At 46.2% G+C, this 15080-nt stretch overlaps 1 protein-coding gene and 2 non-coding genes across 3 annotated transcripts in view; 2 read left to right on the top strand and 1 right to left on the bottom strand.

Moving 5' to 3' along the window:
* LOC140189349 (uncharacterized) overlaps positions 1–15080 on the top strand; it is a 149944-nt gene that overhangs the window by 34007 nt on the left and 100857 nt on the right. The gene's annotated exons all lie outside the window — the stretch shown is intronic.
* On the top strand, positions 5012–5085 carry trnan-guu (transfer RNA asparagine (anticodon GUU)). Its single transcript has one exon. It is a non-coding gene; the product is annotated as a tRNA-Asn (tRNA).
* trnag-ucc (transfer RNA glycine (anticodon UCC)) lies at positions 9679–9750 on the bottom strand. The gene has a single exon. It is a non-coding gene; the product is annotated as a tRNA-Gly (tRNA).

Below are 15080 nucleotides of genomic sequence, written 5' to 3'. Positions count from 1 at the left end.
GGAGCCATTTTGCACACCAAAACAAGATGAGGATGCAATCGATGTGTTCCAGGGTGACACTTAATATTGGTCACAAAGAAGAGAAATCTGCAGATGCTGGAAATCCAAGCAACACACACAGAATACTGAAGGAACTCAGCAGACCAAGTAAATCGATGGAAAAGAGTAAACAGTCGACGTTTCCGACCGGCACATTTCGTCTGGACCGATATTGCTTAGTTACCTTACTACTGTGGTGGGACCATGCGGGAATTCATAGTCGACAACAGAAGCCCCGGATTAATATGCCCGGAATGATGGACTCTGTGTAACAACGAACAAGTAACAAAGAACGGTGCTGAGATATAGATTCTCAGGGGATACTTGAGGAAAGAGGTTGACAGTAACATCACTTTCTTCTCGGAAGGCTCACAGCAGCAGCCCGAGCAATTCCATCCTTCCCAATGCCCAAATTAACGTAAACACAATTCTTTGTCCGCTTTTATTTGTCTTTTGAATTCAATATTCCCGTTGAATAATGTAGTAAAATTCATCTCTCCCCGTCGGGGAATTGAACCCCTGTCTCCTGCGTGACAGGCGGGGATACTAACCACTATACTAACGAGGAATTGCAGTTAATAGCGCATGTCATGCACATTTAAGAGGACAGGAGGGTGAACAGAATTACCTTAATGTTTCTCAGCTGTAATACTGGAGCCTTTCACTCGTGTCCCTCCCACAGCAGTGTCTCAGTTTGCTCCAGCGATTCAGTCACCTGTTGTGTTCAAGGATTAGCGAAGGGAAGTGCTCTCATTCGAGCCCAAATCCGTGTCGTTGGAATGAACATTTTTAATCACAGTTATATATTTATATTTCTGTTTTTTTTAGTGCGACAAGCGGGAAACGATATGTCGCTAATCGAATTCTGAAGCGATCATTCCCACTTCATTGAAACACTGGCTGTTGTGTATCTCCGGTCTGTCGGAGGATGGCGACCTCAACCGGACATAACAGGAACTGCACCAGAGTGAGGCATCACAGTGACCACGTTCAGAAAACAGCTCGAACCACAGTCATACACTTCTAGCGTCCGAGTGGTCCAACCCTGACAACTCGCGTACGAATTCCCGAAATTATTTAAATCGACGAGTGAGTGTAAAATTATTATTCACCCTGGGCTGGCCAGTGGATCAAGGATTGAAGTGCTGTCCCTCACATTTTCCCCGGTGAACCGATCAGTGCAGCTTCCTGCTCTCACTCTAAATCAGATTCCCACAGCCAACTAGGACACATCAAAACATGTCGGATGATGTGTTCACGCTGAGTGCGGTCAGTCTGCTCACCACACACTCTGTCTATTTATACACAATGGGATCTCTCTCATCCCCTCCCCCATTACTAGAGTAAATAAAACTCTTTATTGTGATACACAAATGTAATATAGATTCACAGAATCATGCGACCCTAAAACAGACCTTTCGGCCCACAATGTCCGTGTTGACAATCAACTACCGATCACACCAGAGAACAGCTCGCTTACTAGCTGTTGCCTTCAGTGTCTTGATGATTCAGGTGGTCGCCCAGACAATTCTCTAATGTTGCGAGTGTACCTGCCTCACCAGCCACTCAGGCATGGGTTCCAGTTTCCAAAAACATCCGCATGAAGTTCTCCGTGTGATGTTCTCTAAGTTTGCACACGTCCGGACAGTTTTCGACTATCCTGATAGGCCCGGGTTAATTTGATATGACCTCCGTCACCTCCAGAGCTCTCCATGGAAACAATCGTCAATCCATCGGCCGAATGGACGCCCATGGGCCCAGCACGCTGCCGCTGCGCCTCTCTGCTGTAGTCTGAACGTGGTGACGTGCTGCTCCGTTGTGGACGTTGCTCATTCTTCTCTTCATTTTCATTTGTCGATTCTTTGCTGACGTCACATCATTTCATAGAGACACAGAAAACCTACAGCACAATACAGGCCCTTCGGCCCACAACGCTGTGCCGAACATGTCGTTATCTTAATAATTACCTAGGGTTACCCATTGCCATCTAGTTTTCTAAGCTCCAGTGGAGGGCTTCCTTTATAAATGTTTCTTTTCTTATCTGTTCTTTGTTGATTTATTTCGCACCTTTCTCTCTGCTTTTCTTCTCGTATTTGCTGCCCCTTCCTGATATTATCTCTGTGCTGCCTGTGCTCCGACACATTAGGAGACCTCGTTCACGACATGTCAGCAATGAATGTGTTTCACATTATTTACTGAACCTAGTTTCAGTGGCCCTGCTGTCACACATTCTGTTCATCTTCCACCGTGTCTCTACCGCGTTCTCTCTCTTTGTCTCCGGGCTGTTCTTCGGCATAAATATCAATGGACAGCGGCAGAGCTGCAGCTGAATTGACCCGAAATAGACTCTTTCCTCCTGTGGCCTCTATCGCCGCCTGAGGAAGGTAGACCCAAACAACCCCGCTCTCCTGCCTGCCTGAGGAAAGATATCTTTAACGACCGAGAACGTCCTAAGGTTTGTCGGGTCAGGAGAGCCGATACTCTCTGGTATAATCCCATTCCTTTGCAAACTCACCGAGACACAAGATCAGGAGTCGGGACCAATTCTAAAGATGTACGGCTCAATAGGAAAGCAGATCAGTCCACGTTGGCGGCAGATGATCATCCGCATGTTTAGAGTGACCAGAGTCACTCAATCCATGGCTTTTCCAATGAACGCCCTGAATTCATAACAAGCGCTTTACAGCGCAACAAAATACATCGTTTTCTTTTCTTTATTTTACAGTTTTATCAGGAAACGCCGACAAAATTAACTCTTTGGGAGACGGAATAAAATAATTTGAAATTACGTGGACACGGGTTATTCCCTCCACAGCGGAACATGCCCGCTGAAACTTTAATGAACTTCTGGTCTACCGCCCTAATCCGTCGACCATGACAGCCGCGACACTCAGCCTGGGAGACAGGAGGACATTTTTCAAAGGAACTCATCAGTATGTTCCAGGGCGATTCGGCTCAACATCAACGTCAGGGTCATAGAAGCTGGGCTGACATACTCTCCACATCCACTCTTTATAGGTTTTTCAATATTCGATAGGTTTCAATGAGATCCTCCCTCATTCTTCTAAATTCCAACGAGTAGAGGCCTTTTATTTTTCTAAGCTCCATGTACCTATCCGAGAGTCTATTAAAATACCCTATTGCATCCGCCTCCGCCACCGTCGCCGGCAGCCAGTTCCACGCACTCACCACTCTGCGTAAAAAAAAAACTTACTCCTGACTTCCCATCTGTACCTACTTCCAAGCACCTTAACACTGTGCCCTCTCCTGTGAGCCTTTTCAGTCCTGGGAAAAAGCCTCTGACTATCCACAGGATCAATGCCTCACATCATCTTATACAACTCCATCAGGTCACCTCTCATCCCCCGTGGCTCCGAGGACAAAAGACCGAGTTCTCTCAACCTATTCTCATAAGGCACGCTCCGCAATCCAGGCAACATCCCTGTAAATCTCCTCTGCATCCTTTCTATGGTTTCCAATCCTTCCTGGAGTGAGGTGACCAGAACTGAGCACAGTACTCCAAGTGGGGTCTGATCAGGGTCCTATATAGCTGTAACATTACCTGTCGGCTCCTGAACTCAATCCCACGGTTGGTGAAGGTAAATACATCGTATGCCGTCTTAACCACACAGTCAACCTGCAAATGATTGTATCAAGCTGTATTTTTTGCAGTTTTCTACACCACCCGTGAAATGCAGACTGCTAAGCACAGAACAATAAATACCACGTTGAGAAAACATAAACAGAAGTGCGAACAACTCTGTACACTTGAACCCAGGCGCTGATGGGATACGGTCATAAGACCGTAAGAGAAGGCAGCAGTCAGTCTGCCCCATTCCATCTTGGCTGAGTTATTATCCTCATCAACTCCATTCTCACGCCTTCTCTCCCCAGTCTTTGACTTCCTTACTGAGCAAGTAACTACCACCCTCCGCGTTAAACATACCGAGTGACTCGGGCTCCATCGCCGTCGACAGCAAAGAATTCCACAGACTCACCGCCCTCCGGCTCAAGACAATTTCCTTTGACCTTTCTCAGATTTGAGATGCTCATAAAATCTGTTATATCAGCAATATCACAGACAAAATGCTGGAAGAACTCAGCGGACTGTCTGGGTATTGACTGAATGATCCAAAATTTAATCAAGCCCACGACATTAGACCCGGCAAGTCCGTTAGTTGCACATTTTTCGTGCTTGTACATCAAGAACGTCGTTATTTGTCGGTTTCTATCCCGACCTTGTTTTCTCTCTTACATTTTTCTTCGTATCGGTGTTTCCAGACTTTTGTGTGTGCGACCAGGAGGGAGTTACAGGACTGAAGGACAGTTCAACATCGGAAACTGCAGGGACACGAGATATGGGTCGTTCAGTGTCGCTGGTCTCCATTTGTAGTGCAATAATTATCAAACAATAGACAATGAAATCTGTAAAAGTAGCTCTTCCGTGACAAATCTGGCGTTTAACATTAAATCTACCGGCCTCATTGCCACCAAAGACTCTGCTGAAGTAATGCCCGAGAATTGTGATGTATTGGTCTTCAATCGTCCAATGTTTACATCAGACACAATGGTGTTTAATTGAAGTGTTTGTTCACGTGCCGTCACTAAGAAAATTAGTGAAGTGTTTGACCGTATCGCTGGAGATTGATGCCCTGTTTGAATCGAGGCCGTTTTTAATGCATCAGCTCAGAGTGTCTAACGGAGCTGTGAATTCACGAACAAGAGAAATTCACGAACAGACTCTCACTGAAATGGTGTATCCAGTCATCTGGCGATAGAAGACGTTTAGTATCCTTTTATTTCAGCCTTTGGAATTCCGGGTAAGCTGCGGTGTCAGCTGCCGTTGGTGGAAGTTCAAGTTTAATTCCAATGTTGTGAATGTGATATGTGAAAAGCCGGCTCACAGCATCAATTGTCAGTCACCATCTTCCAACCCTGGAATAGACCATTCATAGTCTCCATTTTCCAGTCTGTCTCTGTGGCGCAATCGGTCAGCGCGTTCGGCTGTTAACCGAAAGGTTGGTGGTTCGAGCCCACCCAGGGACGCTGGTGACCCGGCAGTTTTTGCAGAGTGTTATATTGCCAGCTGGGTAACGCTGTGCTGTGCGGAGACCCTGCGACTGCAGCGTTAACTTCAGTGGGAATTAAAATGTTTTTTAAAAGCTTCTCTTTCACACTATTTCTAGAGATCAAATCATTACACAGCGTATTGAGAGAGAACAATGTTAAGCAATAACAGAATGCAGAATGAAATGTAACTGCGACAGAGACAGCACAGTGCGGGTAAACAATCAGGTGCCGCATCATAACGGGTAGATTGTGAGGTCAAGGCTCCATCTTATCGTCTCGGGCACCATCCAATAGACATAACGGCGGAGTTGAAGCTATCCACGAGCCTGTACTACGTGCTGTCTTGTACCTTCAGCCGGATAGAAGAAGGGAAAAGAGATAGTACAGTACCCAAGCTGCATGGTATATTTTTGTCAGGAGTGTGTAAGTTACATACTCCTTCACCATTCTCTTTGACCATAAGTGCATGTTTCCTCGAGCGACATCTTTGGAACTAACGGACTTGCCGGGTCTAATGTCGTGGGCTTGATTAAATTTTGGATCATTCAGTTGGCGTCTAATTGTTTTCATCCAACATAGGCTCCCCGTCATTTTATTTTCACTGTGGATGTCCAATCCCTATAAACGTCCAGCAAACAACCCACCCCCGCACCAGGAAGGTCTCAAATCTCTGCGCTTTCATCGGGAAACCAGACCCAACCAGCTCCCCTCCGCCACCATTCACCTCTGTCTGGCGGAACTTGTCCTCCCACTTCCTTTAAACACAAAGTGAGCCATGGACACCGGCATGGGTCCCAGCTGTGCCTCTCTGTGTGTCGGCTACGTGGAACAGTCTATGTTCCAAGCCTACACTGGTGTCGCTCCCTAACTTTCACTAAACTATATAAATGACGACATTGCTACCTCTTTCTGCGCCCATGTGGAACTCATCCACTTCATCAGCTTTGTCTGCAACTTCCACCCTGCCCAAAAGTTTACCTGTCCCATATCCGACAGCTCCCTCCGTTTTCTCCATCTCCCTGTCTCTATCTCTGAAGACAGCTTGTCTACTGATGTCTATTATAACCACACAGACCCTCACAGCTTCCTGGACTATACCGCTTCCCACCCCGTTACATGTAAAAATGCCAGCCCCTTCTCTCAATTCCTCCGTCTCCGCCGCATCTGCCCTCAGGATACAGCGTTTCATTCAAGAACAAAGGGGATATCGTCTTTTTTCAAAGAAAGGGGCTTCCCTTCCTCCACCATGAAAGCTGCTCTCAACAGAATCTCTTCCATTTTGCTCACGTCTGCCCCCACCGCATCCTCGCTCCCTCCCCTGGGCAGAGGGTTTGTCTTGTCCTCACCTACCTCCCCCGCCCCAGCCTCCGCCTCCAGCACACAATTCTCTGTAATTTCCACCATCTCCGGCGGGATCCCACCACCAAACTCCCATGTGTGTCCATCCCTCCCACTGATCTCTGCCCTGGCACTATCCTTGCAAGTGAAACAAGTGTTACACCTGTCCCTACACCTCCGCCCTCAGTACTATTCAGGGCCCCAAGCAATCCTTCCAGGTAAGGCAACACTTCAGCTGTGAGTCCTTTAGGGTCATCGACTGCATCCAGTGCTCCCAGTGCGGCCTCCTGTATATCGGTGAGACCTGACACAGATTGGGAGACCACATCGCCGAGCACCTACACTCCCTCCACCAGAACAAGCGAGATCTCCCAGTGGCCACCCATTTTAATTCCACTTCCCATTCCAATTCCGACATGGCAGCCCATGGCCTCCAGTATTGTTGCGATGAAGCCACGCTCAGGGTGGAAGAGCAAAACATTATATTCCGCCCGGGTAGCTTCCAACCTGATGGCATGAACATCGATTTCTCAAACTTTCAGTAATGTCCCCTCCTTCATGAAGCCCCATTCTCTTTTCCCTATCTGACTTTATCTGTTACCTGCCCATCACCTCCCTCTGGTGTTCCGCCCCCTTCTCTTTCTTTCATGGCCTCCTCTCCTTCCCTGTCCTCCAGCCCAGTATCTCTTTCACCAATCAAAGTTTCAGGTCTTTAATTTACCAGCCGCCCCCTCCCCCCGCCAGTTTCACCTATCACCTCGTGCTTCTTCCTCCCCTCACCGTCTAACTCTGATTCCTCATCGGTTTTTGCTCCAGTCCGCATGAAGGGACTCGGCCCGAAACGTCGACTGTATTTTTTCCCACAGATGCTGCCTGGCCTGCTGAGTTCCTCTAACATTTTCTGTGTTGCTTGGATTTCCATCATCTGTAGATTTTCTCTTTGTGCCTCGATCAATGTCACTCCACACTAAAAACATCGTACACCCTTCCGTCTCTGAACCTGGCAGCCCGTTCAAAGCACCCACCCCACTCTGTCTAAAAACGTGACCTGCACATCTTTAAACTCTCTCCTACCTTAAATTCATTCCCGCTGGAATTTCAAATCCCTACCCTGGGAATCCAATTCTGACTATCTGCCCAGTCTATGTCTCTCATAGAGTCAGGAAGCGAGCAAGCAGCATCACTGTAGACCCACCACACCCTGGACATCACCTGTTCCAACTCCTTCCTTCTGGTAGGCGCTTTAGATCACTGTATGCCAGGACACGTAGGTACAAGAACAGTTTCTTTCCATATGCCATCAGTCTTATGAATACTTGAATTTTAGTCTATTATAAACCAAGTCCACCTGTACATACACTGGTATTCAGCACCTCATTGTATACAGTTCACGGTTATTTGCACTATTGTCTTGTTTGCTTTTTGATTCTGTGCAGCAAGAGCTCAGGGAAACCGGCATCAAATTCCCTGTATGTGTCCACATCCTTGACGATAATAAAGGATTCTGATTCTGATAATTTGGTCAAGTTTCCTCTCAGTCTCTGATATTCCAATGAAGGCAAACAAGCTCAAACACTTTAATCAGGCAACACTTTACAAATCCTGCCGATCCTTCCTGTGAAGAGTCCATTCTTGTAGAATCTGGAATAGAGTCAGAACAGGATTTAACAAGAAACTCTTGACAGATGTGAATTCCAACTCTGATTCACAACCAGTGAATGATAATTAATGCAACACACATCAAAGTTACTGGTGAACACAGCAGGCCAGGCAGCATCTCTAGGAAGAGGCACCGTCGACGTTTCAGGCTGAGACCCTTCGTCAGGACTAACTGAAGGAAGAGTGAGTAAGAGATTTGAAAGTGGGAGGGGGAGGGGGAGATCCAAAATGATAGGAGAAGACAGGAGGGGGAGGGATGGAGCCAAGAGCTGGACAGGTGATTGGCAAAAGGGATACGAGAGGATCATGGGACAGGAGGTCCGGGAAGAAAGACAAGGGGGGTGGGGAACCCAGAGGATGGGCAAGGGGTATATTCAGAGGGACAGAGGGAGAAAAAGCAGAGTGAGAGAAAGAATGTGTGTATAAAAAATAAGTAACAGATGGGCTACGAGGGGGAGGTGGGGCCTAGCGGAAGTTAGAGAAGTCGATGTTCATGCCATCAGGTTGGAGGCTACCCAGACGGAATATAAGGTGTTGTTCCTCCAACCTGAGTGTGGCTTCACCTTTACAGTAGAGGAGGCCGTGGATAGACATGGCAGAATGGGAATGGGATATGGAATTAAAATGTGTGGCCACTGGGAGATCCTGCTTTCTCTGGCGGACAGAGTGTAGGTGTTCAGCAAAGCGCCTCCCAGTCTGCATCGGGTCTCGCCAATATATAAAAGGCCATATCGGAAGCACCAGACGCAGTATATCACCCCAGCCGACTCACAGGTGAAGTGTCACCTCACCTGGAAGGACTGTCTGGGACCCTGAATGGTGGTAAGGGAGGAAGTGTAAGGGCATGTGTAGCACTTGTTCTGCTTACAAGGATAAGTACCAGGAGGGAGATCATTGGGGAGGGATGGGGGGGCGGAATGGACAAGGGAGTCGCATAGGGAGCGATCCCTGTGGAAAGCAGAGAGAGGGGGGGAGGGAAAGATGTGCTTAGTGGTGGGATCCCGTTGGAGGTGGCGGAAGTTACGGAGAATAATATGTTGGACCCGGAGGCTGGTGGGGTGGTAGGTGAGGACCAGGGGAACCCTATTCCTAGTGGGGTGGTGGGAGGATGGAGTGGGAGCAGATGTACGTGAAATGGGGGAGATGCGTTTAAAAGCAGAGTTGATAGTGGAGGAAGGGAAGCCTCTTTCTTTAAAAAAGGAGGACATCTCCCTCATCCTAGAATGAAAAGCCTCATCCTGAGAGCAGATGCAGCGGAGACGGAGGAATTGCGAGAAGGGGATGGCGTTTTTGCAAGAGACAGGGTGAGAAGACGAATAGTCCAGATAGCTGTGAGAGTCAGTAGGCTTATAGTAGACATCAGTGGATAAGCTGTCTCCAGAGACAAAGACAGAAAGATCTAGAAAGGGAAGGGAGGTAATTAATGATTAATTAATTAATTAATTAATGATAATTAATGAATCAATTACACACAGCCTGAATTAGCGTGTCGATTACTAGGCCAATGGAGTTCTGCGTAGATCGTGTCTATGTCAGAGGTTTATATGTTATGTAGTCTGAAACCGTACACCCTGCGATGGCCGGGAATCGAACCCGGGTCAACTGCTTGGAAGGCCGCTATGCTCACCACTATACCACCATCGCTCAATGACATAGCAAAGCATCTGAGTAGTGAGGCATCTTCTATAGTTCCATGCGACTCGACCAGTCCCCGAGCTGCTTTCTGTCGGATCATTCCTCACTCTGCTGCAGGTCTTATTCCGGCAAATTAATGCCGCCATCCCCAACAGACCAGAGTTATACAACCCACATAATAAATTGCCGGTGAACGCAGAAGGCCAGGCAGCATCTATAGGAAGAGGTACAGTCGATGTTTCGGGCCGAGACCATTCGTCAGAACTAACTGAAAGAAGAGATAGTAAGAGATTTGAAAGTGGGAAGGGGAGGGGGAGACCCAAAATTATAGGAGAAGACAGGAGGGGGAGGGATGGAGCCAAGAGCGGGACAGTTGATTGGCAAAAGGGATATAAGACTTCATGGGACCATGCCAGCCATCATTTATTTATTATTATTATTATATATATCTTTCTCTCTCCCTTTTTCTCCCTCTGTCCCTCTCACTATACTCCTTGCCTATCCTCTGGGATTCCCCCTCCTCCTTTCTTTCTCCCGAGGCCTCCCGTCCCATGATCCTCTGATGGTGGTGTGGAGAATGCTGAGGAAGATGAATGGCGTCAGAGGTTATAACTAGATTCCAGTATTAGTGGAGAATGGAAATTTGATGCAGAGGACAACGAAAAGGCAAAGTGTTTGAGAAACACATTTGCAAACACACATAGTCCAGACAATATAGGGGATGAGTGTTTTAAGAGAAGAGAGAGTCTCTTGGTGGACAGTGGGGAGATTTGTGAAAAACAAGAGGCATTTGAGATTGCCATGGATGATGACTTTACGTTGACTGAATTGAAATTTGCCATCAATGGGGCAAGAACTACAACCCAGGGCAGGATATGGGAAGCTATCACATACTGTACTCCAGTATCTGCCTGAGGCAGTCTAAAAGAAGTTGCTTGAGTTTTATAAGAAGGTCTGGAAGCAAAGAATGCTCCCAGGAGACTGGAAAAGGTCTGTGTTAAAGCCTGTTGTAAAACCTGGGAAGGATCCGATGCTGTCCGGTTTCTACAGGCCTGTTGTCTCACTTCCTCACTGTGTAAAATAATGGTGAAAATGATAGTAATTAGGCTGATGATTGTTTTGGATAAGAGAGAATTACTTCGTCACTACCAATGTGGGTTTTGCAAAGGGAGATCTATGACTCCCTTGTACTACTGGGAATGATATCTGGAAATCCTTTTACACTGAAAGAATTGGTAGTTGCAGTGCTTTTGAACATTAAAATAGTTTTATGATATGCGATGGAGGGAGAGGCTTGTTACTAAACTCATTAAGCTTGGTGTTCATGTTGGTTTTGCAAATGGGTATCATTTTTTTTTGTTTTGGGGGGTTATTTTCAGTGAGGGGGGTCATCAGAGTTTGCGGAAGAAAATGTACCTCCCTTCCCAGGGTAGTGTTATCTGTTTAATATTGTTTAATCTGATAGTTAAGTATACTTTTTAATGATCTTGGGCCTGAGTTCAGTTTGGCTTTCTATGCTGATGATGGGGCTTTGTGGAAAAAGGGTTGTAATAGTTCCTATGTGGGAAGGTCTTGGACAAACAGCATTATCAACAATGGGAGAATGGTGTTTGGACTATTCTAAATCAGTATATGTGTTTTATTTTTACTCATAAACATAGGATCTTGGCCTAAGATACCAAAGATGTACTCTTTTACATAAATGCTGCCTGGATTTCTGAGTTCCTCCAGAATTGTGTGTTGCTGAGGGAATGGTATCGATTCTGGAGCGAGGGCAATGGAGGTTGTTGCTGGAGAGGAAGAGGAAGACTCAATTAGTAACTTAATCAGAATCAGATTGAATATCACCGGCATATGTCGTGACATTTGTTAACTTTACAGCAGCAGTACAATGATATCCACGATAAATAAATATAGAGAAAAAACTGAGTTACATTAAGTATTCAATATTTAAGTTAAAGTATCTAGTTAAACATGAATTAAAACATAAATTAAAAGAAAAAAAGTAGTTAGGTAGTGCTCTTGGGTTCAATGCCCATTGAGAATTCAGAATTTGGGTGTCAGAGGGGAAGAAACTGTTCCTGAATCACCGAGTGTGTGCCTTCAGCATTCTCTCTCTCCTTCCCGATGGTAACAGTGTGAAAAGAGCATGTCCTGGGTGGTGGCGATCCTCAATGATGATCGGTGCCTTCCTGAGGCACCGCTCCTTGAAGATGTTGTGTACTACCGAGCCTGGACCCATGGTAGAGTTGACCAGTTTTACAAGTTTTTGCTATTTATTTCGATCTCATTCAGAAGCCCCCCCCCCCATACCAGATGGAGATGCAGCCAGTCAGAATGATCTCCACTGGACGTTTGTAAAAGTTTATTTAGTGTTTTAGTTGACAAACCAAATCTCCTCCAACTCCTAATGAAATATAGTCGCTGTCTTGCCTTCTTCATAACTGCATCATATGTTGCATCCGGGTTAGATCCTCAGAGATGCTGACACCCAGGAACTTGCAATTGTCCACTCTCTCCACTTCTGATCCCTTGATGAGGATTGGTTTGTGTTCCTTCATCTCACCTTTCCTGAAGTTGACAATCAGCGTTTTGATCTTGCTGACGTTGAGTGCAAGATTGTTGCTGCAGCAACACTCCACTAACTGGTAGTTCACCCTAATTTATGATTTATTGTCACCATCTGAAATTCTGCAAACAGCGGTTGTATCACCAGCAAATTTATAAATGTTGTTTGAGCTATGCCTAGCCACACAGTTGTGGGTGTAGAGACAGTAGAGCTGTGAGATAAAGACACAGCCCTGTGGAGTGTCAGTGTTAATTGTCAGTGAGGTGGAAATGTTATCCCAATCCACACAGATTGTGGTATTCCGGTTAGGAAGTCATGGATCCAGTTGCAGAGGCCTAGGTCTTGTAGCTTGAATGTGGAGTGAGAATTAATTCCTGCGCTGGGACTGGGCCACGGCGAGTGTGGCGGAGTGGGAAGAAGTTGCTGGTGACTATAATTGCAGCTTCCTCTCCCCTGACCATGGGAAGACAGTTTCCCATTAGCACATTTCCCAATGTCTGTTGTTGCTGGACAGTGAGTATTCTGAGTGGTGAATCCCATGGGAAATGAATGTTGTGTCCATCCCTCTGTTCCACTCCCGGATCTGTACCGGGAAGTGGTGGGGTTTGTCTGTCTCTTCCTTGGTTTGGAGCCTCCTCCATCTGCTGCTCAGAAGAAGCTGAGAGCTGCAGCCTGTGAGTGGTCTCACACACTGGCACTGGCTGAACCAGTCGCTTCACACAGTGTCTGCCTTTTACCTCTTTCACTTTCCTTCTCCTACCTGCAGGAAAGACTTCAATGTACGCCAATGTTCCCTCTTGCCAAGTCTCAATGAACAGAACAGTGGCTCCATCTCTCACACACAAGGTGTGTTACTGAGCACAGAGATACTGACAGCTCATTCGTTCCACAGTCTCAGACAGCAGAGACATTCAGTCCCACACTGAGCCCAGGATCCAGACACAGATTTCCAGTACAACAGTTACAGTGAAACACAGCTGGTCAATATTTCCTTGGTCCCTGGGAAAATATGGAACATTTTCAACAACTTCTTTGAATGCCTTCCATGCGATTTTCTCTGGTCCCAATGGAAGTTCTTTGAATTGCCTGTTATTGCTGGCCTGCTTGATTTGTGGACCAGCACAAATGCCTCCCTTAACCATGGCGTCAAATAATCTGACTTGGATTATGAATTGAAATATAAAAATATAGGAAATTTCAAAGAGATGGTGTGTGATAGGGACATTGCATAGTGATTTTCAGTATCAGCAGTCCAAATCCATAAGATATACGTACCTAAAAGTAATCAGGAAGCAAAATATTTGTTGTCCAGTGTAGTTGGCCATGTGGGTGAGAGTGCGGGGGAAAGCTGAGGACTACAGGAAGGTATCAGTGGACTGGACAGGTAGGCAGGTGGAATTTAATCTGGGAGGTGAGGTGATGCAGGTGGGGAGCCCAAACAAGGCCAGGAGACAGACGGCACATTGTGGAATCTGGAGAAGAATAGAGGGTCAGAGGGAGAGCATGTGGAATGATTCCTCAGGTTAGAAGGACGGAGCATTCGATGGGTTTAAAAGGCGGATGAGAGGCTTGCTTTTGTTGGCTGAAGGTACAGAATGGCAGGGGAGGGAGCTCTGGTGGAATTGTATAGACACAAGTGGGATCACAGCTGGAGCTCTGTGTACAGTCCTGGTCAGCACACCACAGGCTCACACCCACATCCAAATGAGGAGCAGGAGTCCCCACTCAGCAACTCCCACCTGCTCTGTCATTTAATAAGGTCACGGCTGTCCTGTTTCAATATTAAACTCCACGTTCCTGTCTGCCCACAGAAACATTTCACCCCCTCCTTATAAACTATCCCCCTCTCTTTCCCTTAAAAGCATACAAGGATATGATCCAAAAAAACTATCAGTTAATCAATTCCAATGTCTGAGGGTGCACTAAGATTCAGAAAAGAATCCTCTGATCTTTTGCTCAAATCATGAAATACTGGTCCCTGGTTCTAGTTGGCAATGGGTGGAGCACTGGCTTATCGGCAGAAAACGGAGAGTGGGAATAAAGGGATTGTTTTCTGGCTGGCTGCCAGTTACCAGTGGAGTTCACAGGGATTGATGTTGGGACCGCTGCTTTTTATGAGGTATGTCAATGACTTGGACTGTGGGATTAATGTATTTGTGGGTACATTTGCCAATGTTACAAAGATAGGTGGAGAAGTGTGTAGTGTTGAGGAAACAGAGAGCCCACAGAGAGACTTAGATAGTTTAGGGGAATGGACAAAGAAGTGGCAAATGAAATACAATGTTGCAAAGTGTATGGTCATGCGCTTTGGTAGAATAAATAAATGGGCAGACTATTATTTAGATGGGGTGATGATTCAAAATGCAGAGATGCAAAGAGACTTGTGATGCATTGTGCAGGATACCCAAAAAGTTAACCTCCAGGTTCAGTCAGTTGTGAAGAAGGCAAATGCAATTTTTGCACTCATTTCTAGATGTATAGAATATTAGAGCAGGGTGTGATGTTGATGCTCTATAAGGCACTCGTTAGTCCACACTTGGAGTATTGTGCGCAGTTCTGGGCTCCTTATTTTAGAAAGAATATACTGACATTGGAGAGGGTTCAGAAAATATTCACGAAAATGATTCCAGGAATGAAAGGTTTACCATATGAGGAACATCTGGCAGCTCTTGGGCTGTATTCCTTGGAGTTCAGGAGAATGAATGGGGATCTTATAGAAACATTCTGAATGTTAAAAGGCCTGAACAGATTAGATATGGAAAACTTATTT

The sequence above is a fragment of the Mobula birostris genome, chromosome 28 (assembly GCF_030028105.1).
Source record: "Mobula birostris isolate sMobBir1 chromosome 28, sMobBir1.hap1, whole genome shotgun sequence".
In the NCBI taxonomy this organism is placed as follows: Eukaryota; Metazoa; Chordata; class Chondrichthyes; order Myliobatiformes; family Myliobatidae; genus Mobula; species Mobula birostris.
Note: the sequence above shows the minus strand (reverse complement) of the source record. Positions and strands in the feature narration are given on the sequence as shown.